The sequence below is a fragment of the Topomyia yanbarensis genome, chromosome 1, assembly GCF_030247195.1.
Source record: "Topomyia yanbarensis strain Yona2022 chromosome 1, ASM3024719v1, whole genome shotgun sequence".
NCBI classification, from domain to species: domain Eukaryota; kingdom Metazoa; phylum Arthropoda; class Insecta; order Diptera; family Culicidae; genus Topomyia; species Topomyia yanbarensis.
In genome coordinates, this window is record NC_080670.1 from 190,595,392 (window position 1) to 190,618,219 (window position 22,828).

General features: G+C 33.7%; 1 protein-coding gene and 1 non-coding gene across 3 annotated transcripts in view; both read right to left on the reverse strand.

Moving 5' to 3' along the window:
• Positions 1–22,828, reverse strand: part of LOC131685101 (RING finger protein 17) — a 519,412-nt gene that overhangs the window by 191,548 nt on the left and 305,036 nt on the right. The gene's annotated exons all lie outside the window — the stretch shown is intronic.
• On the reverse strand, positions 2,937–3,019 carry Trnal-cag (transfer RNA leucine (anticodon CAG)). Its single transcript has one exon. It is a non-coding gene; the product is annotated as a tRNA-Leu (tRNA).

The window sequence follows — 22,828 nt, forward strand, 5'->3', positions numbered from 1 at the left end:
GTTGGGATAATATGGAACCATGTTTTCGTTAAGTTATCACGTTTGTGACCATGAAAGTTCGAAATAATATTCCCTTTCTTATTATGATAGATTGAAGTCAAATGTCACGAAAATCTACACTAATATTACTTAAGCAAAAAATTAACCAATCGAATGAGAGAGAGAGAGAAAAATGTTAATTTGCAACCTGTGGCTTCAAACATGATTAAAACCTCATTCGTATGTGATATAATGATTACCGATTGTGCCGAGTGTGGAGTTTTCCTTTTCACACGGGAGAAGCAGCAACGTATACAAACACGTGACCAAGCAGGTGTGACTTTCATAAGTTTGATTATTATTATTATGTTTACCCTGTGTTCCCCGTAGAAGTTAATTAGAAAAGTTCTTCCACGCTGCTCGGGAGCACCGTCGTCGCTGTTTTTATACTCAATGAATATGGTTGCAAAGCTGCAACACATTTTCACGGAAAAGTTTTCACGTTCCATGCAGATGCACGGAAAAAAAATCCAAGGGTGATCTATGATCTATCTACCAGGATACTGATGAGACGAAGTCGAATCCAAAATTTCGATTTATTATAGCACAAAATTATTTAATTCAACTTTCTCCTACGGAAGAAATATGTTATATCATAATTCTAGTCTCAAGCATGAACAATTAAAATTGTGATAATAATGAAAAACAGAAACCAACAAAAACGCGTTTCAAATTCTAGTGCGCATTTTTTCGCGTGTACAAAAAAACAACTATTGCGGAAATGATCACAACGACGCTATGTGGTTTTGCGAGCATAATTACGTTTCTCTTTTTGATGACGATATATGATAGTAGAAGAAGATACGTGATGACACAAAAACGAAAGGAGACGAAAAAAGTAGAACGAAAGCGCGCGCGGTTTTGGACCCGTGGGATTGTTACGATAGTCATCTTTGCCCACATGCAATTCACAGTCTGTAATGAGACCGGTACCGGTTAGGTTAAAGTGAACCACCTATCTGTATGAATATGATAGGCGTCTCACTGAAATGAGTTAGATGGAATCCTGATATGGCAGTTTGGTTGAGAAAGAGGTAGAAAAAGGAGGAACATACTGCGTGACTTGCGAGGAAAAATTTATATAAATATATTTACAACAGTGGTTATGATTGGAAAAATTACAAGTGCCATTTTAGCCAATATATTTTGAACCCTATTCAGATTCCTTTCTTTTTTGGTTGGAATTGGAACCAATTGAACAATTGAAACCCATTACGATAAAATCCACTCCATTGTCAGAAATGGTAGAATGTTTGCTTGCCTGCCCTTGTTTTGTTTGGGGCGAAAAACTAGGTTTATGGACCACAACTGCAAATCTCTTGCCAGATCATTAGTATCGATTTTTTTTAGCGAAAACCGTTGCTTTTTGTGTATTTAAAAATGCTACATTGTCAATACGGAATTATCTTGATTTATGACAATTTAGAAGAGTTTATAAATGTATCAAACCCTTTCTTCTGATCCTGTATATCTACAAAATAATCGTCCCAAACCAGAATTATCTTTTTCGAACCAAAAAGAGTTTAGTTTAGTTTTAAATCCTTCTTATTCTCTCTCCACAAGGAGGCCATCTCGAACCGCTACTATTCGTGCTCTTCAAGAACAATATAAAGATCAGGATCAAAGTTTCAGGAAAAACACGAAAATTTTCTGGCTTCAAAATAATCATCCGAGCTAAGACTATCTACTCACCGGTATCGGCGATTTGTTAAAATTTATTATTGATTTATTAACTGTTACGATAACTCATTAATTGTCATGGAAACTGTCGAACAATTAGATTTGATTTTAAGGGTAAGTTATAAATTTTTTATTCAAACTGTTTATCGGATGCGGCGCCTTGTAATCGCCTGGAGGTGCCTCTGTTTTGTTTCTTATTTTTTGCTAAAGATAAATTCTTTCGATATTCGAATTAAAATCAGTTTGCAGTTAGTAAAGAATTATGCATTATGAAAAACTGGAAATACCCCATGCCTATTACAACAAGCATTAATTTATGTTCCACACATGCTAAAAATAGAACCAGGAACAAAGTGTTCGCCTAGAATAATACCAACTACGAAATCGCTGATCGTAGTAGCCGAATGTTTAAAGACGCTAAAACAGTGTAACTGACACCCATCTATATGAGGAAGGTGCTGGGATCGAGTCCCGATTCTGTTAAGCCTTTTTTTTTTGTTGCTTATCGTCAATAAAATACCAGGAGTTCAGAACTGACGGGGCCGTCGTAGAATTAGTGGGCGGGCAAACAAATTAACGCTATTCTTCTCCAGTAAGCTAGCATGCTAAAAATAGTTCCCATGATTATCTCTTTTTTTAACCCCAAAATACGAGAACTGAAGAGCTGTTAAGCTTCAAAAATAGGGGTTGTTTTTCTGTTTATTTTTGGTTTCGGAAGTTGCATTGAGATGGTTTATGAATCTATTTTTAACTTTTACAGCTTTCTGAGCGTAGCATTGGTGCGAAGCGGACACGCATTTATGTTCCGTGCAAGAATCGAATGAAGTTAGATAAATCTCTCATTGGAATTGTTTTGGTAACAGTTTATAATTCAATTTAAAACTTTTTCACAAAACATCGGTTCCGTGGTATATACCAAAAGTCAGTATAAAAATATTTTACTAAAACTGATCATCTGCACCCTATTTCTATTACCAACCACCCATTTTAAGTCACAGGCCAAAATATGCTTACAACCTTACCGAATTAATTATGAGTTACGTAACAGGGATGCTAGAGAACCATTTACACTATGTTTAGAGAAAAATCAGTCCAAAATTTAATTTGATTATAAATAATTAAAATGCTGGGAGGATGGATGGTAGAACCACTATTAAATCTTTAGATGGTGTACATACAACCATTATTGACTAATAACGAACAATAAAATATTTACTTGTCAGAAGTGGGATTCGAACCCACGCCTTCAGAGAAGACTACGACCTGAACGTAGCGCCTTAGACCACTCGGCCATCCTGACTCGTACCATCCGGGAACTGTCAACATGTACCGACAAATTCTACCCTAACACGTCTGACGGAATGCCGATCGACGCGAGAACACAATCTCGAACAAATTGCCACCACTTTCAGTCGTCAATCATTCCCAGTGGAACTTACCTGCAAAGAAAGATAGAAGAGAAAAAAAAGCATGTCAATAAGGTGAGTCCAAAACAACTGAAACAGATTCTGATTAATAACAAAACGTGATTTTTATAGGAATAACTTTTTCCCTTCGCTCGTCTCGCGGACACACACATAGTCAGTGTGAAAGAAAAACAAGCTTTTCTTTTGATTGGCAATCAAAACAGATTTTCCGCCACGCTGACTATTCGATTGGCTCCCCCTCCCACCGCCCGGTTGACTGACAGGGACGCTCTTCTGCTCAATGAATGGCTGGTTAGTTAGCAGCAGCGTGGGGAAGCTGTTTAAAAATAAATGTGCATCCGTTTTGCCTGCGATGCGATGGCCAATATTTTCCACCAATCGTTTTTAAAGAACTACCGGTAGAAAAAAAAACTTAATTCGCTTCAACAGGTTTGCGCGTCGGACTTGAACAGCATCCTGAAAGGTTCAACGGTGAGGGTGGCCTTAAGAAATTCAATCAGGAACTTGACTTTTTCTTGTTTACCAACTGCTGCTGCTATTGCCCTGCCAACAACGGTAGTGTGCCAAGTTTTCTTTTTTCTTTTGTTGTTGTTTTGATTTTTTTTGTCCGATCCAAGCGAGCGGCGGCGTCTTTTGAGCAAAATGACGGACGTAAGACGATCGACCATCAGGTGGGCGTTGAAAAAGAGAGAAAAAGTTCTGCTCGAAAGTTGTTTGATCTCAGCTTGATTCAGACGGTTGGGGGAAAGAAAATAAGGAATAACTGAAAAATTCAATTTTTCGGAGAAAACAAGTAACTTTAAACTATGTTCGTAAAGGAACTACTGTTACGATGATCTGGCAAAAACGACAAAAAGCCAAGAAAGTCAGAAAACACAAAATTGACAGAAAGGACAAAGAGCAAAAACGACAAAAAAGTCAATAAAGACAAAAAAGGCTAAAACGACGAAACAGACCAAAAGGCTAAAAGACAAAAAAACAAACAAGAACGATCAAAAAACAAAAATGGCAAAAACGACAAAAAAGACAAGAAAGACAAAAAATACAAAATCAACAAAATAGGTAAACAAACAAAAAATCAGTAACGCAAAAAAGACAAAAAAAGATGAGCAGGAAAGGACAAAAAAACAAAAAAAAAAAAGAATAGAACGACAAAGCCATAGTCGATCAATGGAAACAGAAAAAGACGGAGATAGAAAAACGAAGAGAAAGGAATGGAGACAAAACAGAGAATACCGGATAATCACAAGGATGAATAGATGAAAACAAATCTCTGAATTTATTTGCTTGGACTGGGAGCAGATTAAAACGGCGGAAGAAACGTGGATTTCTGGAGGATTTAAAACTGGATTGCGTCGGATTGGTCGGACATTTTCAACTTTAATTAAACGCTGCTTGACAGTGGATTGCCGGTGGATAGTTGAAAGAAGAATCGAAATGGAATGTCGATGGATTGAACAGCAGATTGGCAGTGGATTGAACACAAAATCATACAAACAATCGATCTTCAAAATATTCCAAATTGAAAAGCGGGTTGCAAACGGCGGATTCAATGCAGATTGTTGATGGAATGAAAGAGAATTCCCAACGGATTAAAATAGAAGAGTTTAAGTTAGATTTCACGCAAACTGCCAACGATTTAGGGGACGGATTTTCGGGTGATTTAAAGCGAATTGTCGATCGAAGAAAATACAACCCTTAAGATGGGCCCCGTCAAGGGCATTTCGTTTCATACAAACAAATAGTTGATTTCCAATTGCGCCCAGTCATTTTACGCGATAGTACCGTGTCTAAATGCCGTCTCAAGAAGTCGAGATCGACGGTGTATTCATTGGATAGGTCATTTTTGCATGTGAGTATCAACTTAATGAAATACGAAAGACATTCTTTTTTTCCGGTGCCGGTTCTTTGGCGGGTTAACGAGCGAAATATACAGTAGCACGATGTTGTCTAAAGTTTCTCCGCGCTTTCTAATCTTATTTTGTTTAATTTATGTAATGTTTATATAAATTATACTAAACGTATTTTTCTAATTTGCATTTAATACTACAGAAATATCCCAAAAGTAAAATTTAAGCACATTTCTTGTTACTTATATTAAAATTAAGAAAATTAAAATGTAACTTAAGTTTTATTTTTCAATAATTTACCCGTTTTTTAATTTTATTTTAGTTCTCTCGTAACTTTTTTCCACTCATTTTTCTCTTTTTATATTTTTAGCCCTTACGGATCCGCGTGCTCGTTGGTGAAGATGTTTTTTTGATATAATAGGTACCGTCTTTACTGAGTGGATATTTGCTCTTGCTTGAACGGCAACGATTGTTCTGGTAACCATTTGTGATTTTGTTACAAATTGTAGGTTGGATTTGATTGCAGAAGATCCATTCGAGCAGGATTTTCCATGGTGTGCCGTCTCTTTACAATACTGGTCCGCACTTCCACATCCACGGGAATCTGAATTCCAATTGGTGGTTAGGTGTTTTAAGTCGTACTGCAAAACCAAACGACATCAGTGCTGAATTGCGTAGGTGATGCAACTGGATGAACTGTGACTATCGTGATGTGATGTGATTTGAAGCCACCCGATTTCCAGTGGATTCAAGTAGACTTGCGATAGTCCCGAAATGGTTTATTATGCAACCCAGTGCCACGAAATTTCAAAATCAGTTACCTATTTCTGCTTGCATTTACCGAATCCGACATTCAGATTCAACGCCTCCCTCATTCATTCACTTTCCAACTGACTGAAATTTCATGCAGAATCGAATGCTTGAGTGCAGAGGAAATATAAGTTCATTCACCAACAAAAGCATTCATTTGTTATTATGTCGACAGTTTGAAGTCAGAAGTTAGCATCTTCTACATTTTCGAGCATAAGTGAACTGCGTAATCTATATTTGGTCCACTTTTGATCAATAATCCCTCTTAGAGCTAGCATAGAAATAAAATTCACTTTGCTTCTGAAACCGAACATGTCCGTACCTGAAAGCGCTGCGTCGGGAGAACGAATGACGATGGAAACGAACTAAAAATTTCATTCATCGCTGCGGGCATGAATTGAATTTTGTTTTCTTTCAAGTTCATGCAGCGATGTCAGTTTTTTTAAGCTCTGATGAAACCATTACATTATTGCTGTGACTAAAGGAAAGCCAACAAGGGTTGGGCGGACCCGTAAGAAGGGACACTTACGCGCAATCCTCGGAGATATAAGATTTATTTTCCAACAAAAATAACTAGACAAAGAAGACTTTCGTAAGCCCATCTAGCTCTGATTCGGGCCGTAGTAGTAATTAGACTAATTGTAATTATTAGATTTTTTACAATTATGTTCATCTTTTATTTTTTTTTTAGATTGAATTTTGAGTAGTATAAAAAACAGCACAGCAATTGATTCATTCCGCCGTCACCGGGAACAGTCCGTTGGTACGGACTACCTACGGTTTGTGGAAGATAAATACTAAGGTGTGGTAAAAAAAATCGTTTTTCCATACAACAGTTCCTCGTCCCAATAAACACCATCATTTTTATTTTCCACTTTCTGTATGATGTTAGAAAGATCCACCTTCCTACAGAACAACAGGCGGCTCTCGAACAGGATTCACCCGAAAAGAATCATATCGATAGCAGAACTGCGAAGGAAGGTGTACAAGCATAACCGATTAAAATCATACCTTGTCAGGTTGTCCGGTCCCTTGTGATATCCCGGTCCTTACAAAATCACTGAATATTTTGTCTTGATCTGACAAAACATTTATTCGTCCATGACAAAAATCTCAAAGGTGCCGTTTGGGACAGGTTTGGGATTAGGGTAATGGTTGTCTTACGCAGGAGCACCATGTTTAGATGCCGTTTCGTGAAGTCGAGATCGACGGTGTAGTCACCGAATCGGAGACTTTGATGTGAGAATCTCGATGAAAGTCGAAAAACCACTTTATGCAATTTTTTATCTTCCTTTAGCCCATTCCGAAAATATCCAGTAGTATTTTGCTGTTGTTAATTGGCGTCAGCCATCGATTTGCGTCATCTACTCGTAAATCCCGTACCGAAAATTCTTATACTGTTAGGATTATAGAGAAATTCGCTAAACCGAACGTTACCATCTTAGATTCTAAACCTCGACCTCCAGCATCTATTCGTCAAGCCCATTCCAAAAATACCCATATTGTGGAGACACGGGCTATAATTGCAAGGGGGTCTCGCTCGAAAGGGTATCCAACAGTGATTGTATGGCAATAGCAACGGCGTGTGAATAATCAGAAAAAAAACCCATAGTGCATACTTTTTTGGGGAATGTGTTTTGTTGCCTCGTCTACAGACAGCTTAAGAAGCTAGTGTCTTTGAAGTTCCTTATAGGAAGAATTAATTTAAAAGCATCGGTGAATGATAGTTTTCAAGCATTGAAATGAAAAGTTTAAATCATTGAGATAAAACAGAAATTTAAACAGTCCCAGGAGACTGCCTTGAGGAAACCATGTCCCGTGCAGAAAGATACGAATGAAGTCAATCCAAGAAAGCACCACTGAACCAAAACTTATCTGGATTGCCAGCTGCTATCTGGTAATTGAACTAGCTAAACTCAACGGAGAAATCGGTGAAAGGACTTGATGATGAAAGGATAATGTAGGATCGGTTTGTAAAAGTGGATCGTTTGGACAAACGATAAAAAATACAAAAAGAATAAATGACAAAATAATAAAAACGACAAAAAATGCACAATCCGCAAAACAAAAACAAAAAAAGCTATAAAGATAAAATAGACAAAAACGACGGAAAAGATAAAAGGCAAAAATCAAAAACGACAAAAAAAGTTCAAAAAACAAAAAAGCCACGAAAAACAAAAATACAAAATCGAGTAAAAGGAAAAAAACAAAACTCAATAATGACAAAATACGCGAAAACGACAAAAAACAAAAAACGACAAGAAGACAAATACAAAATCTACGGAAAGACAAAAATCAAAAAATGCAGAATCAAAAACGAAAAAGGAAAAAAAACGTCAATAAAGACAATATAGTCGACAATGACAAGAAGCAAAGAAAGATAAAAAATATAAAATCGACTTAAAGGACAAAAAAAAACAAAAAAGTCAATAAACACAAAGAAAGACAAAATAGAGGAAAACTATAAAAAAGACAAAAATGCTAAAAAGACAAAAACGACAAAAAGGCATAATAAACATAAACAAAATCGATAAAAACTAAAGCTAAAAAGACAAAAAATGAGAATAAATACAAAAAAACAAAAACGATAAAAAGACAAAGACAATACAAAAACGACAAAAAAGTACAAAATAGACAAAAGAGATAAAAAAGTCAATAAAGCCAAAATAGGCAAAGAAAACAAAAACTACGAAAAAGGACAAAAAGTTAAAAGGACAAAATACAAAATCAATTAAAAGAACAAAAAATGAAATAAAGAAAAAAAAGACGTCATTAAAGACAAAATAGTCGAAAATGACAAAAAATGCAAAGAAATGACAAGAAGCAAAGAAAGATAAAAATACAAAATCGACTTAAAGGGCAAAAAAGACAAAAACGACAAAAAGGCATAATAAACATAAACAAAATCAATAAAAACTTGAGCTAAAAAGACAAAAAAAATGACAATAAATACAAAAAAAAACAAAAATATGAAAACGATAAAAAGACAAAAACAATACAAAAACGACAAAAGATATAAAAAAGTAAAAAAGACAAAAAGTTAAAAAGACAAAAAAAATACAAAATCAATTAAAAGAACAAAAAATTAAATTTAGAAAAAAAAGTCATTAAAGACAAAAAGTCAAATAACAAGAAATATAAAAAACGACAAGAAAAAATAAAGATAAGAAATACAAAATCGACAAAAAGGGCAAAAAACAAAAATGACAATCAAGATAAAATATAAAATCGACTTAAAGGACAAAAAAACAAAAAGACAAAAAAGTCAATATACATAAAGAAAGACAAAATAGAGGAAAACTACAAAAAGCTAAAAAGACAAAAACGACAAAAAGGCATAATAAACATAAACAAAATCGATAAAAGCTTAAGCTAAAAAGACGAAAAGATGACAATAAATACAAAAATACAAAAACGATAAAAAGACAGACAATACAAAAACGACAAAAAAGTACAAAAGAGATAAAAAAAAGTCAATAAAGACAAAATAGGCAAAGACGACAAAAACTACGAAAAAAGACAAAAAGTTAAAAGGATAAAATACAAAATCAATTAAAAGAACAAAAAATTAAATTAAGAGAAAAAACGTCATTAAGGACAAAATAGTCGAAAATGACAAAAAATGCAAAGAAATGACAAGAAGCAAAGAAAGATAAAAATATAAAATCGACTTAAAGGACAAAAACGACAAAAAGGCATAACAAACATAAACAAAACCAATAAAAACTTGAGCTAAAAAGACAAAAAAATGACAATAAACACAACAAAAAAACAAAAATAAAAACGATAAAAAGACAAAGACAATACAAAAACGACAAAAGATATAAACAAGTAAAAAAGACAAAGTCATTAAAGACAAAATAGTCGAAAATAACAAGAAATAAAAAAACGACAAGAAAAAATAAAGATAAGAAATACAAAATCGACAAAAAACAAAAATGACAATCAAGATAAAATATAAAATCGACTTAAAGGACAAAAAAAAACAAAAAGTCAATAAACACAAAGAAAGACAAAATAGAGGAAAACTACAAAAAAGCTAAAAAGACAAAAACGACAAAAAAGCATAATAAACATAAACAAAATCGATGAAAACTTAAGCTAAAAAGACAAAAAAATTACAATAAATACAAAAAAAAACAAAAATACAAAACCAATAAGAAGACAATACAAATACGACAAAAGAGATAAAAAGTCAATAAAGACAAAATAGGCAACGACGATAAAAACTACGAAAAAAGACAAAAAGTTAAAAGGACAAGAAACAAAAAATACAAAATCAATTAAAAGAACAAAAATTGAAATATAGAAAAAAAAGTCATTACAGACAAAATAAAATGACAAAAAATATAAAAAACGACAAGAAAAAAAGCAAGAAAAGAAATACAAAAGGACACAATAGACAAAAATGGCAAAAATACAAAAATAAAAAGAAAACTAGAAATACAAAAACAACAAAAAGGCATCATAAACGTAAACAAAACGATAAAAATACAAAAAAATACTAAAAAGACAAAGAAAAATTACAAAAATGACAATAAATTACAAAAAAGACAAAATTGAAAAAATATAAAACGACAAAAAAAATTCAAAAACGTCAAAAAATACAAAATCGACAAAAGAACAAGAGTTAATAATGCAAAAAAAGACGAAAGGAAAACAAAAAAATGACAAAACGATGAGCAGGAAAGGACAAAAAATAATAGAGCGAAACAGACATAATGGCTAGATGGAAACAGGAAAAGAACGAAGAAGGAAAACGAAAAGAACAAAATATAGAACACTGGATAATCTATCCATATGAATAGATAAAAATGTAAAAAAAGATTTGGTGAAAATGATGGCAATAAAAAAAGGCAAAAGCAAAAAGGCGGAAAATGAGTGACAAATATAAGATAAGTAGAAAAGACAGAAAGGTGTAAAAGCGTTGAGGCGGAAAAAAGAGAAAAGTTGAGTAATGGTTTTATACAAGAATGACTGACTGACGATTGCGGAAATGAAATATTAGTGGATTGAAAACGGATTGTCAGCGGATTGGAAGTCGATTGATTACAGAATCATAGAAACAATAAATTTTAAAAATATGTTTTAAATTGAAAAGTAGATAACCGAGGGGTTTCCCGCGAATTGTTTAATGGATTGAAAAATAATTCCTGATCCATTAAAACGAAGAATTTAATGCAGATTGCATTAAATTCTCCTTTTAAAACGGATTTTCGGGCGATTTAATGTAAATTATTGATCAAAACTCAAAGAAAATACAACCCTCCCAACGGGGTTTAAATTTTTCGTCATATGAATAGTTTAGTGCCATTTATGCAATTGATATCGTTAATTAGTAACCTTTTCACGCAAGAGTACCATGTCTACATGCCGTCTCAACAAGTCGAGATCGACGGTGTAGTCACCGAATGAGTGGCAAGCGAGCATCAACATGATTAAATATGAAAAAAAAAAAAATCGTTTTTCAGCGCGGATTCGTTGACGGGCTAACGAGAGAAATGTATATGAGCGCGATGAAATCTAAGATTTCTTCAAACTTTCTGTTGTTATTTTGTTATTTTGTTTCCATTATGTCCATGAGTTTTCTTCCAGCCGTATCTAGATTAATGTTGAATATCACAGATAGTAGAAAAGATCTCGAGTATTCAAAATGAAAGAAACACTTACTTGTTTTCGGACATTTTTCCTGGACACAGCTCGTTTGGGTCTTTTATGTACGATATTAAAATAATTCAACTTGAAAAATGATGCATCTTATACACGTAGTTTGTCGAAAATTTTCGTTCTCAGAGCGGATCCGTTCTCAGGGTAGCTAAATGCCGCTTGAGGAACAGTTGATTCGCTTTCTTCCGAGACATTGTACTCATCCATGCTGTCATTATTGCGACTCTCATTGTTTAATGTTTCCGCTTGCGTCTTTCCCTTACGGGTCAGAACCGTGTGGGTCCATCTTATTAGGTATCTGCGCGTTCGTTCGTGGAGCTGGTTTGGTTGGTACTAGGTACATCTTTTTACCATGTCTACATGCCGACTCGTGAAGTCGAAATCGACGGTGTAGTCATCGAATCGGAAACTGTCGTGAGAATCTTAGCTCGATAAGTTTACAAACCACTCTAAATATGCAAATTTTTATCTTTTTTAATATTCTGTATGAATATTCTTACTGTGAGATATTTCATGATGATAGTTTTACCAATCTGGTATTATCTCCGCGTACCGCTGCCTGAAGCAAACCTATCTAATACACCTCCACTATTCCGTTTCCCCCCCAAAGATTAGATCCTTTCTCAGCGTACAAATCTAATTATCCAAACTATTATCATTGGAAATCTACCGAGACACGAGCACACGCACACACCTGTGCTCAGCGAATGCAATGCGCCCATTTGTCTCAATCGCTGAAAATTGAACGCCACAGCGAGAACGAGGAAGTGCATTCAAAATATAATTATAGTAATTAGAAACAACAATAATCTTCCAATCATACGATTTCCCATTAAAATTAATCGCGAAAATGGTGGATGGTGTTGCGCTAGGATGCGGCTTAGGCGTGAAATGGAATTACGATTCTGCTGACCTCTCCGGTTTCAACCCCCACCGACCTCTGCCTGATGAGAGCCCACCAAAGCCCATTGTGTCATTGGCGATGATGATGATGATGTTGATCGGAGGAAATTGAATAGTTTGTTGTTTTTTGTTTCACTCAAGCTTAATTAATTGCTAATTAAACGACGATATTTAGCACCTTGTTCTGGTGTGATGGTGAGCGCGGCTGGAGATGTGATACTACTAGATTCTGGAAAAGACAATCCGGGCCCCCGGTTCGGAGCCCCCAGGCTCAAGAGGAAGGACGCGGAATTGAAGATGAATCGCCGCGATTGTGCTAAATTGAGTGGATAATTGTATGGAAGGTGTTATTCGCATAAACAATCCTTAGGCTCGAAAGCGCTATTGGCTATTCGGATTGCATTTCGTTTGGTAGATGAGGAAATGATTAGAATTGAATGGGGAACTTTGTTAGTTCTTATTCAATAATACAATTGCTTGTAAATCATTTAGTTAGTTTAGTTTTTACGAAATTATTTGATTGTGGACATCAGCATTTATTATGCGTCATTATGAAATTATCCACCAAGTAGGCATGCACGAGGCATTTCACGTGTTTATTTGTACCTGGAGCCTAGTTTTCGTATTATACAATATTTGAAAGGATTTTTTTGGGATTTATTCAAAAATCTCATGAAAAACGTTCAAGAAAAATTTTAAATACATCTAAAACATTATCTGGAAATTTTTAGAAAATTATTTGATATTTATCAGAAAGTTGCCCATTATTCTTCAGAGAATCATATGAGCATCATCTTAAATTAAGATATTGCAACGCATTAGCCTCTTTTCCGAACCATGTTTCACGATTTCGCTACAGATCTCATCAATAATCAAAAGTTCTGTGCTTCCGGAACTTCATCCGTGACCAGTCGTTTGCTCGGGCACACAAGACGTGTTTCGTTTTTTATGATATAGCGCTTCTACCAGATACTGATGAGACACTATTTTTTTTTTATTTCATGATACGTATTCATCAGCAACTATTTATTTCAACTTTCAATAGAAACAGAAGCTTTTAATCCTGCTCCAATATTTAAATACGTGTGTCGATCAACATTAGCATCAATCGTCCGGTCCACCATAGTAGAACAATTGAACCAGGCGCGAAAGCCTACCAACTATTCAATGCACTCCCCGTGTTTGCTCCATTCGCTAAAAGTCGAACACAATCCGTTTGATATCTTACCAAGATAGCAAAACCCTGAACCGTGCTCGATTGTGCTGCTGTACCCGCCGTCGTCGTCGTCGTCGTCGTATCGGTCGATCTCTGGTAGCCGACATCCAATCTCCCCCATATTTGACTGGGCACAACATCCAAGCTTATTATTGAACGTGCCAGATAGTTGAAAACAGAAATTCCCATATAGTCGCTTGTCCGGTGGTTGTTTGGTCGCTTGCAGGGGAATGATGGTGGTTATAAGCATTCTGAAGCCGTGAGTGAGTGGATTCGAAATGTCACGCCAACTAGCAGCAGCAGCAGCCACGAATAATCAGCTATGCCACGCCGGCTGCCGTCACCACCCCCAGGATTAGAATGGGTCGTTTCTCGCGGAGGCATTCTGGTGACAGTTAACATGCTGCTGGCTGCTGCTGTTTAGCTTAGTTAGGGTACTGGTATATGGTGATAAGCCGGAATGGTTCCCTCTGGTCTTTCGGGCGGGAAAAGGTTACTCGTTTCGTCTGTAGATGGTTGCAAAATTGAACGAACTAGAATAATTAGCTGGAGATTGTTGGTTGCAATGAATAATAGCAATATTTATGGTGATTTCAGGATCAGGTACCCCAAGCCCGAAAAAGACTCCAAGTTCGAAAAAGACCCCAAGCCCGAAAAAGACCCGAAGCCCGAAAAAGGATCCCAAGCCTAAAAAAGGTCCCCAAGCCCGAAAAAGACCCCAGACCCGAAAAAGGACCCCAAATTCGAAAAAGGACCCCAAGCCCGAAAAAGGACCCCAAGCCTAAAAAAGGTCCCCAAGCCCGAAAAAGACCCCAGACCCGAAAAAGGACCCCAAATTCGAAAAAGGACCCCAAGCTCGAAAAAGGACCCCAAGCCCGAAAAAGGACCCCAAGCCTAAAAAAGGTCCCCAAGCCCGAAAAAGACCCCAGACCCGAAAAAGGACCCCAAATTCGAAAAAGGACCCCAAGCTCGAAAAAGGACCCCAAGCCCGAAAAACCCCCCAGCCCAAAAAAGGTCCCCAAGCCCAAAAAAGACCCCAGACCCGAAAAAGGACCCCAAATTAGAAAAAGAACCGTAAGCCCGAAAAAGGACCCCAAGTTCGAAAAAGGACCCCAAGCCCGAAAAACCCCCAAGCCCAAAAAAGGTCCCCAAGCCCGAAAAAGACCCCAGACCCGAAAAAGGACCCCAAATTCGAAAAAGGACCCCAAGCTCGAAAAAGGACCTAAAGCACGAAAAAGGATTCGAAGCCAGAAAAAGACCACAAGCCCGAAAAAAGACCCCAATCCCGAAAAAGGACCGTAAGCCCGAAAAAGAACGACAAGACTACAAGCCTGGAAAACGACCACAAGCACGAAAAGGACCCCAAGCCCGTAAAAGGACCACAAGCCCGAAAAAGGACATCAAGCCCGAAAAGGACCCCAAGCCAGAAAAAGACTTGAAGCCCGAAAAAGGACCCTAAGTCCGAAAAAGACTCTAAGTTCGTAAAAGGACCGAAAGCCCGAAAAAGGACCCCAAGCCCGAAAAAGGACCCCAAGCCCGAAAAAGGACCTAGAGCCCGAAAAAGGACTCCAAGTTCGAAAAAGGACCCCAAGCCCGAAAAATATCACAAGCCCGAAAAAGGACCCCAAGCCAGAAAAAGACTTGAAGCCCGAAAAAGGATCCTAAGTCCGAAAAAGACTCTAAGCTCGTAAAAGAACCCCAAGCCCGAAAAAGGACCCTAAGTTCGAAAAAGGACCCCAAACCCGAAAAAGACTGGGATTCTGATTGCTCAGTATAGCCATACGGCATAGGCACTGAAAGAAGTAGACTATTGACTGCTCAGTGTGTTAAGTTTGACGTTTTGTTTTTCGGCTTCTTCTCGTCAGTACCAAACAGCTGACGGAGCCGCTAGGTAGACAGTAAGTCCAAAAAAATGACACGCAACTTACGTATACGTTCGAACGACTGATGTCCCGGTGGTACAGAAGTTCTGTTATTTACTGATGAGAATAAAAGCGAACCGAAACTTTTGTGGCTATCACGCGAATGTGGCAATATGCTTACGCTCCCTAAAGGAGCTAAATTTGAGGTAAACCCCCTAATTTATGCAATTGGTGCAGAATCCAACTTTTTTTTGGATTCAGTGTCTACCTAGCGGCCATGTCAGGTGTTAGGTACTGACGAGGAGAATCCGAAATACAAAACATCAGGGTTAACTTTAGGTTGGATTGTGCACCTATTGCATAAATTACGGGGTTTACCCCAAATTTAGCTCCTTTAGGGAGTGTAAGCATGCTCAGTGTGTTTCAAGGAGAAGAATTCTGCATTCAATATTCAGTGACAATGCAGCAGACGGAGAATGACCCGGGGACATGGAACCGCGAGCTGTACCAAGTACTACAAACATACTGACATTAGAAGGCTGTTAAAACACGGCATACTACAGTGGGCTGGACATGTAGCGCGAATGCCGGAAAAGAGTTCAGCTAAGGTTATGCTCGACGGAGAACCTGAAAGAGGTCGTCGACTTCGAGACAAATCCCGCACTGTGACTGGCTCTGTGCAATCGAAGAAGATGCGACTGCGACGGGTGGTCAATGAAACCGGAGAATGGCGACCCAAGATTGAGTAACCTGATAATCTAAAATATATTTGGTTATAATTCGGAACGCCAATTTTAAACGATCGTTCCCGAATTTCACATTAACAATTCCAAATATCAAATTCCACATATTCCAGCAATCAATTTTAGATTTCGAACCTCAATTCTGAATTTCCAAATCCGAAGTTTTAATTTCGAATTGAAAATCCCGAATATTTCACGCGCACAAAAATTCAAATTTTGATTTTCAACTTCAAATTTCTTACTTCGAACTAATATTTCAAATTTCGAATTTTTATTCCGAATAATTGAATTTCGAATTGCTAATTTCAATTCCAAAATTCGAATATTGTACACTCAAGTTTTTTTTTACGCGGTTTTTTTTGCGCGGTATTTTCTACGCGGTGTTTTTGCGCGGATTTTGAAATTTACGCGGTTTTCATTTGCGCGGTTTTCATTTACGCGGCCTGTATCCCCCGCGTAAAAAAAACCTGAGTGTACTTCCAAATCCAAATTTCAAATTCCGAAAATTCAAAAGTCGAACTTGGAATTTCGAAAGTAGATTATCCCCTTATAAAATTTCGTATTTTAAATTCTGGAATTTCTGGTTCTGATCAAATTTTTAACATTCCACCCAAATATACTACGCATTTTGATTGCATTTTACTTTCGAATTATTAATTCAGAGTGTTGATGTTTTTTTTTTCTATTTCGTGGATTTTGAGAATCCTGAGCATATTAAAAATTTAGAAACCTCTTAAAATTTTAAATTGAGAAATTTGACAAGAATGTTAGAAATATTGTGAATTGAGATGTATTTAATATTTTTAAAAATTGTAAGAGATTAAGTTTTTTTTGAAAATTATGAGAATTTTATAAATTTTTGGAAAGTTTGAGTGTTTCAAGATTTTTGAGTACTTTAAATTTTTTGTGAATTCCGTGAATTGCAAAAAATCAGAAACAGGAAAAATGTTGAATTTTGTAAAAATAAGAATTGCGGAGGAAGGAATTAAGAATGTTAAGAATTCAAAACTTCAAGAGCTTCAGGAATTTGGACAAATCCAAGAGTTTTGATATTAGAATTTTTGAGAAATTATTTTTTTTTAAATTTTGAGCGAATTATTCTTTTTTTCAATTCCAAAAATTTGAGGAATTTCGGAAGCTAATTTTATTTAATTTCCAAAATTTTGAGAATTTGTGATTTTTGAGCATTATAAAAATGTAAGAATAAAAATATAGAGAATTTTAAGAATTAGGAGTTTTGAGACTTCTAAGAATTTTGCGAATTTTAGGATAGTTTTGAGAATTTTTAAGATATTATGCTAGTTTCTGCTAAAAACTAATTTTGCATTTTTTTTTAGAATTTTAAGCATCTTGAAAATTTTGTGGACGTCAAAAGTTTTGATAATTTTGATGGCTTTCAAAGTTTTTAGAATATAAAGATTTGAAAATCTTGAGAATTTCGAAAATTTTCAAAATTGAAGAATCATTGAGCAATTTGAGCATTTTGAGAATAAGCAGTTTAGAAAATTTAGAGAATCTTGACACTGTAAAAGATTCAAGAATTTTGATAGCATATGATTGTCGAAAATTTAAGAATTAATAACTTTAAGAGATCTGGGAACATCGGAAATTTCAAAAATTTTAAGTTTTAAATAAAATTAAAAATTTTGAAAATTCAAAGTTTTGAAAAAAAATTCGATAATAATATAATTAAAAAAAAAATTTGTGAAATTAGGGAATTTAAAAAAGTTGAAAATAAAAATATATAGAATTTGAAGAATTTTAAGAAATTTGAGAATTTAGAGAATGTTAGAAATATTTCGAATATCAAAATTTTTTAAAATAGTGGGCTTGGATAATTTTGAAGCATTTTAAAAAATTGTAAAAATTTCAAATCAAGAAATTACAAAATTCTTAGAATTTTGTAAATTTGTAGAATTTTGATAAAGAGAAACTGTAAAATTTTGAGAAAAAGTGAGATTTTAGTAAACTGAAAATAATGAAAATTAGAATTTTGTTTTAAGAATTCAGAATGTTGAGATTCAGAAACTTCAAAAATTCCCTTAACTCTTTCTGATTATTTGGTATAAATTTTCCATAGTGCAAAATTTAAAAAAGGTTAAATTTATTTTTACATTATTTTGCTTCGTCAAGACAAGAAAAGTATGCCTCAGAAAGGGGAGCAAAAATATAATTTCTCTTTAACGTAATTTTTTAAAGAATTTCGAAAACTTTGTTTTTAATTTCCATCATTTTGAGAATATTTTGAAAATTTAAGAAAAGAAATATAGAGAATTTTAAAAATTAGAAGTTTTGAGAATTTTAGGTTTCAGAGTTTGGAGTACTTTTAAGAGATGGTGGTAGTTACTGATGAAGGGAATCCGAAATGATAAAAACTAATTTTGAAAACATTTTTATAATTTTAAAAATCTTGAAAATATCGAGAAAACTTTTAAAATTTCTTTGAGCATTTTGAGAATTATGAGTTTTGAGAATGTAGAGAATTTTGACACTGTAAGAATTTCCAGAATTCTGAACGTTTGTGATTTTCGAAATTTTAATTCATAATTTTGAGAACTTTTGGAGAATTGGGAATATTAACAATTTCTGGAAATTTAAGTTTTAAAAAAATTTAAAATTATGAAATTTTCAAACTTTCGAGAATCTTTTGTTTTTGATTAATAATTAATAAATTTTTTTAATAAATTTTCGCTTGAGGAAATCATAAAATTCTTGGAATTTTGTGAATTTGTAGAATTTTGAGAAATTCAGCATTCTGAAAATTAGGAAAATGTTATGAACGGAGAATTTTAAGAATTCAGAATGTTGAGAGATTCAGGATCATTCCATTTAAATTTATTTCATTTAAAAATTCCAAGAATAAAAAAACTAAAAATTTAAAAACTTATATCTTATATAGAGAACTTTCCAAATATTGAAATATTTTAGTTTTAATATAAATTTCAATATCAAGTTTTCTTAAGAATTCGGGATTAGCGATCATTTTAAGAACTTTAAGTATTGAGAGCTTTTCCAGAATTTTGAAAAAAAATTTGAATTTGACATATTGCGAGCAATTGAGCATTTTGAGAACTTTGCGTTTTGAGAATTTCAAGAATTTTGGGAATGTTAGTTTTGAGAATTTTCGGTATTTTGAGAGAATTTCAAAAATTTAAATGTTTTAAATAGTTTAAGAACCTCAAATATTTAACAATCTTAAGATTTTTTTTATGAAATTTGAGTTTTGATATAGTTTTGTGCCGAAAAAATTTTGAACAACCGATATATTTTTATAATTTCAAGATTCCTAAGAATTTTATATATTTAAAAAAATCTAAAATTTGGAAAGTTCAGTATTTAGAAAATTTTGAGTGTTTCAAAAATTCCGACCATTTTTAGAAATATGAGAATGTTAAAAACATTGAGGTTCTTGAATTTTAAAAATATTGAAAATATCAAATATTGCGCTTATAAATCTTGGCGAATTTTTACATATGTTGATGATAATTTTTACGTGACTTTTACAAATTTTCAGCTGAAGAATTTTAAGAATTTCGATAACTTGACACTTTTGAGGAATCCAAAAATATTAACTTGAGAAAAATAAAATTATGTTTTTAAATTGAAACGATTTTATCAGCCCCCGATTTTATCTACCTACCAATTTTAACAATCTCGAAAATTTTCGAAAATTTTGTTTTTAGAATTTTAGTGTTTTTTAAATTTCGAACTATGATATGGTTTTGACTATTGAGAGACATTCCTTGGATTTTGAAAATTTAGAATATTTTTTAATCTTCGAGAGCTTCAAAAATTTGGCGAAGTTTCAGAATTTCTAGACTTGCGAAAATTTCAGTAGTATAAGTCCGTGATTGTTTAAATTTTATTGTGCATCGAACCTTTCCATTTTTTTTTTAAATTTTGAATCTTGGGTTTTGTAAACATTGAGCATTTAGAGAACAATAAGAGTTTCAAGGATAGTAAAAATACTGAGAAATTCAAGAATTTAAAAATTGAGAGTTAAGAAAAATATCAAATATTGAAATATTTGAAAAAAATATTGGGTATCGAGAAATTTGGAAGATTTAGTATTTTAGAAAATTTCAAAAATTACAGAATTTAGATCTTTAAATGTTTTTGAATTATGCGATATTTTTGATAATGGAGATTTAAATATTAAAAAATTTAGTTTTTAAAATTCCGAAATTCTTTTTAATACAGTGAAGACCCTATTTTATGAGCCCCCCATTTTATCAGCCTCATATGAAAATTGATAGTTGAAAGTTTGATGGTATATAGCAGATGAACTAAGTTAAATTCGAGTATATCTTTTCTTGAGCATATTTATATATCCTAAAGATTCGAAATATGCAAAAAAAATTTTTTTTTAATTTTGCTCTGTCAGACCCCCTTAAGGGAATCTAGAGGCTATATCTAGGGGCTAAAGAAGAATATCTTAAGAGTTTCGGTTTCTTAAAAAGAAAGAAAAATATATGTCCCGATTTTGTCAATGTCCCCGTTTATCTGCCTAAAATTCATCAAGGGACTGATAAAACCGGGGATTTACTGTACTATAAATTTTGAAATCATTGAAAATTTCTCAAAACTTTGATTTTCAAAAGATTTATAATTTTTAGGATATAGAGATCATTTTTTAATTTAGAGATTTCATCTTTTCCGAAATTTTTCGAGCCCCAGATATTTCAAATACTTAAAAATTTTGAGAAATTTTATAATGTCGAGATGTTTTGAATTTGGAGAGTTTTAAGAATTTCGAGTATTTCAAGAAGTTTACGAGTTATGTAAAAAAGCCGAATCCCGAGGTATTTTTGAAAATTGAGATTTTTTAGAAAACAAAAGTCTTGAGAATGCGGAAAATTAAAAAAAATATATACAGATTTATTTAAATTTTAATCTATATTTTAAAATTTTAAATTCGTTTCAAGTTTAAAAAAAAATTTATTTGAAAGAATCTTGAAAATTTTGTAAATTGTGAAAATTGTGAGCATACTAAGAATTTGAAAAACTTGAGTGTTTGAAAAATGCTGAGAATTCATGAATATCTGGATTAGGAATTTTGAGAATATTGACAGTTTTATAATCTGAGAATAAAGTTGTAATTTTTTTTGAAATTTTAAGGATTGAAAATTTTAAGATGAGTAAAGTTTGAGAATTTTGAGTTATTGAGAATTTTAAGAATATTAAAAATTCTGATAAATTTGAAAATTTTTAAACTTAAAAAATAAATTACGTAAAAATTACGTTTAAAAATGTATCTGAGTATCTGAATATATGAGATATTAGCAATTTTGATTACTTTAGGTTATTATTTTAAAAACTTTTGAAACTTTTAAAATTTAGAGATTTTTTAGATATTTTTGAAAATACTTTTTCAAATAGAAAGTTTGACGAATTTTGAAAAAAAATCTGGCAATTTTGAGATCGTTGAAATTAAACAAATATTAAGAATTTTACATGTAAGCTACATCCATTTTTTCATCTTTTTGAATGAGATTTTTAAAATTTTTGGAATTTAAAAATTGAGATGCAGGGTTATTATCTTTTTGATCCGATTTCACCAGCCTATTGTATTTTACCAATTTTGATATCCATGAATTATAGAATAGCTTTGAATGGAAATGTTTGTGTTTTCATTCTTTCATAAGTCACGACAAATTTTGAAAGAAAATTTTGGACAAAGTTCGTGGTAAAAATCAAATAGTAACAAGTAATCGTATGACTAAATGTTAGGAAATAAAGTCTACTTATGTAAAAAAATGTATTGCCATTTACCAACCCCTTTAAAGTAGTACAACTGGTAGAATCTGAAACTCAATACAATTTATAGCGCAGTGACACGTTGACAAACCAAGCCAAATTCGTGGGGATCCTTTATAGAAAACATTTTTCTCATCTTAAAGACGTAAAATATACAAAAATTAAACCAAAATAAAAACGATTAAACCAAGTTTCCATTTCACTGGTTCTGGTCAGCTCAAAAGTATCAAAATTGTATTTTTTCGGTTTGGAGTTACAAATTGCTTGCCAAACAAAACGTTTTTTGGGAGTCGGCGTAGCGTATTGGTAAATCAATTGCCTTGTACGCAGCGCACCTGGGTTCGAGTCCCGACCCCGCACATAGGGTTAGAAATTTTTCCTAAGAGATTTTTCTAACCCGAAGAGGCGAATGACCTTAAGGTTAAAACCTCTATAATTGAAATAAAAAAAAAACGTTTTTTGCAAACTTTATGTCGAATTTTGAGAAACTATTCCAATAATGTGCGACATGAATCTTTGGTCGAGAAATTTGTGCAAATTGAGTCTTAAGATATGTTTTATCGCCTATTGTAACGTAATCGAGGTCCGTCTGTAGCTAGGTGACAAATTTCGCATCAACTCGACACTGATGGAACGGATAGTATAGTTATTTCGTAACGTTACTGCTAGCCATATGCTAAAGCACTTTAAAAAGGGGTACTATCTCCCATCTGCCAGCCCCACCCCCATTGACGACATCAAAAATGTGGATCTTATCTTTTAACATCAGACAATTATGAGTTATATCACGGATGCAGAAGAGTCCAAGCGAACCACGAGGAAAACTCCGAACAAAACCTGATCTAAAAAGTGAAGCCCTTACAGCCAACACAAT